Here is a 3,663-nt window from a genome sequence, read left to right on the forward strand (position 1 = left end):
TGACTCCCTACGGTGATTTTGGAGACCCAGTCATATTCATTCCTGTCGCCAGCCTTGCTTGTGAGGCCAAGAAAAGCAAAGGCTGAGTAATGACAGTGCCGGGCAGAGGGAAGCCCAGCTGATGTCAGGCCTGCCGCTCTCTCCTGATCCAGGGGTAGAAGGAAACAGACCGTGGGCTGCTGGACGAGGCGTCTCCTCACTCCTGGGTCCACCACTCCGCTCCGGCCTCTCAGGGCTGCCTGACAGCTAGGGCTTCGGCTGCAACCAGGCCTGAGCTCACCCCTGTCTCTGCCACGTCCTGAGCAAGGCCCTGCCTTGTTCCCTGCCTTGGGTTCTCCCCAGCCTTGAGGCTCCCGCAGCCATGCCACCTGCTGAGCCCAGACATCCCCTCCTCCCTGAACCCTCCCCTGACCCCTTCCTGAGGTGCCTTCTGTGTTGCTGGGGGTGCCTTGGGATGGCTAAAGAGGCCCCGTGCTGAATGCTAAGAGAACAGGACAGTCAGACACACCTGCCTTCAAATTGAGGCATCACATTTGTAGCTGTGTGACTCCAAGCAAGTTCTACATGGCATCTATTTCCTCCTTTTAAGGCAGTGATCCCAGCAGGGTTGTGGGAGGCAACTAGTCAAGGTTGTAGGAGACCCTACAAGGCCGAGGCTCTTTCCCTGGACCCCATGGGCCAGCCTCAGGAGGTCCATGAAATTCCCGAGGCTGGGAGTGAAATAGCGTGTCCAGCTACCTACATTGCTCTCAGGCAGGGGCCTTAGCTCTTGCCTTGTTCTCAGAGGGGTTCATGACTCCAAGAAGTTAAGAGCCCCATGTAAATCTCCCAGCCCAGAGCCCCCAAACACCGCTCCACTTTGGACTGAGTGTCTCTCCTGCGTCCTGCCCCCTTGCATCTTGCCCTGAGCTGCATCTGCCGCGTGGTGTGGTGGCCTGTCCCCACAAGGAAAGGGACCCTCGCAAGGCCAGCCTCAGACCCTGTGCCTGACCCAGGGCTCCTTTGCAAAACAAGTTCTTAATACTGCTCCTTCCCGAGGGGCCCTGAGGTCCAGCTTGCCAGTGCCCACAACGCACCTCTGGCCAAGGTTTCAACAGATCTCACGAACAACCCCGGTCCAATGGAACACACCATGGAAACCGTGTTGTTTACGTTTCACAGATTTGCTGGGGATAAAGGCTACTTAATGAAGGAGGGCCTGAAAGTACTCATGGGAAAGGAGTTCCCTGGATTTTTGGAGAATCAAAAAGACCCTCTGGCTGCGGACATAACAATGAAGGACGCGGACCAGCGCCAAGACAGCACACTGAACTTCCAGAACTTGTTTTCACTCACTGCGGGGCTCGCCACTGTGGACAACAACTATTTTGTAGTACCTATGAAGCAGAAGGGAACGAAGCAGGCAGAACTAAGCAATTACTCGGCCCCGTGAGAGTTCTCCCAAAGAGTCGCTATAGGAACCTGCCCGCAGCTTCCCCTGTAGAAGGCTTTCATGAGCAGACAGGGCCAAGAAAACAGACACATCAAATCCAAATCTCATCTAACAAGCAAAGAAAGGAAGTTAATTAAATAATAGGCTTTTGATCTTTAGATTGTTTGCATCCTCTTGGCCTCAATAGACACATCCTTTTTAGTTTGGGAAAATATATATATATACTTTTAAAATTATTTTTTAAGCCTTTGCCTTGGTACATATATATTTTATATTTATATATAATTTTTATATATACATATATATATATATGGTGTTTGGTTGGGCTCAGTGGCTCACGCGTGTAACCCTAGCACCTGGGCAGGCTGAGGTGGGTGGATCTTGAGCCCATGAGTTTGAGACCAGCCTGGGCAACATAGTGAGACTTCATGTCTACCAAAAAAAAAAACCAAGCCAGGTGTGGTGGTGTGCATGCCTGTAGTATCAGCTACTCAGGAGCCTGAGGTGGGAGAATTGCCTGAACCCAGGAAGTTGAGGCTGCAGTGAGCTATGAACACCCCACTGCACTCCAGCTTGGGTGACAGAGTGAGACCCTGTCTCAAAAAAAAAAAAAAGTACATGTATGTATGTATGTATACATATGTATCTAGAGTTTCTTCTCACTATGGTTTGAATGTGTACCCCCAAAAGCATGTGTTGGAAACTTAATCCCCAATGCAACAGTGTTGAGAGGTAGGGCCTGATGAGAGGTAATTATTCCATGAAGTTCTGCCCTCAAGAAAGGGCTAATGCTGTTGTCTCAGTGGGAGTGGGTTCCTTACAACAGGATGAATTTGGCCCCTTTCTCTCTCTCTGTCTCTACCTCTCTCACCCTTCCACTGTCCGATGATGTGGCAAGAAGGCCCTCATCAGATGCCGGCCCGTCAATATTAGACTTCCCAGCTTCCAGAACTGTAAGAAATAAATCCCTGTTCCTCATAATTACCCAGTCCCAGGTACTCTATTATTGTAGCATAAGACAGACTAAGACACTTCTCTCTCCACCACATTCCATTGTTTTTTGTTTTTTGTTTTTTTTGTTTTTTTTTTTTTTGAGATGGAGTCTCACTCTGTCACCCAGGCTAGAGTGCAATGGCACGGTCTCGGTTCACTGAAAACTCCGCCTCCCAGGTTCAAGTGATTCTCCTGCCACAGCCTCTGGAGTAACTGGGATTACAGGCGCCCGCCACCATGCCTGGTTAATTTTTGTGTTTTTAGTAGAGATGGGGTTTCACCATGTTGGTCAGGCTGGTCTCAAACTGCTGACCTTATGATTTGCCCACCTTGGCCTCCTGAAGCACTGGGATTATAGGCATGAGCCACTGCACCTGGCCTGTTCCTTTTTTTTTGAGACGGAGTGTTGCTCTGTCACCCAGGCTGAAATGCAGTGGTGTGATCTCAGCTCACTGCAACCTGCGCCTCCCAGGTTCAAGCAATTCTCCTGCCTCAGCCTCCCAAGTAGCTGGAATTACAGGCACACACCATGGCACCCAGCTAGTTTTTGTATTTTCAGTAGAGATGGGGTTTCATGATGTTGGCCAGGCTGGTCTCAAACTCTTGACCTCAAGTTATCCGCCTGCCTCGGCCTCCTAAAGTGCTGAGATTATAGACGTGAGCCATCGTGCCTGGCCACCATGTTCCTTTTCTTCCAGAAGGTCACTCTGCCCTCATCTTCCTCTTGCTTCCTTCTCGGTCTCCTTTGTGCCACCTCCCTGTCACCCACTCTTTAATGAGGTGTCCCCAGGGTCCTGCCTCAGTTCTCTTCCTGCCTCTCCCTGCTCTGGCTGCTCTGCTCTCATGGCTTCAACTCTAGTTAAGGTGACACCAGCTGCTATTACAGGCAAACACCAAAGTTTCAGTGTTTTAATGTAATAGAAGTGCTACTTTTCATATGAAAAATCCAATTGCGGCCTTGAGTTTCCATAAAAAGTCACCAAAAGCTTTTTTTTTTCTTTTTTTTTTTTTTTTTTTGGAGACATAGTCTTGCTCTGTCACCCAGACTAGAGTGCAGTGGTGCAATCACTGCTGACTACAGCCTCAACCCCCTGGACTCGAGCAGTCCTCCCACTTTAGCCTCCCAAGTAGCTGGGACTACAGATGTGAGCCACAGTGCCCAGCTAGTTTTTTATTTTTTTATTTTTATTTTTTTTTAGGTGGAGTCTCATTCTGTTGCCCAGGCTGGAGTGCAATGG

General features: G+C 49.5%; 1 pseudogene; it reads left to right on the forward strand.

Moving 5' to 3' along the window:
• The first annotated feature begins 1,120 nt into the window (after positions 1-1,120).
• On the forward strand, positions 1,121-1,432 carry LOC108516409 (protein S100-A10 pseudogene; annotated as a pseudogene).
• Positions 1,433-3,663: the final 2,231 nt, after the last annotated feature.

Source organism: Rhinopithecus bieti, unplaced genomic scaffold (assembly GCF_001698545.2).
Source record: "Rhinopithecus bieti isolate Rb0 unplaced genomic scaffold, ASM169854v2 scaffold_35856, whole genome shotgun sequence".
Lineage (NCBI taxonomy): Eukaryota > Metazoa > Chordata > Mammalia > Primates > Cercopithecidae > Rhinopithecus > Rhinopithecus bieti.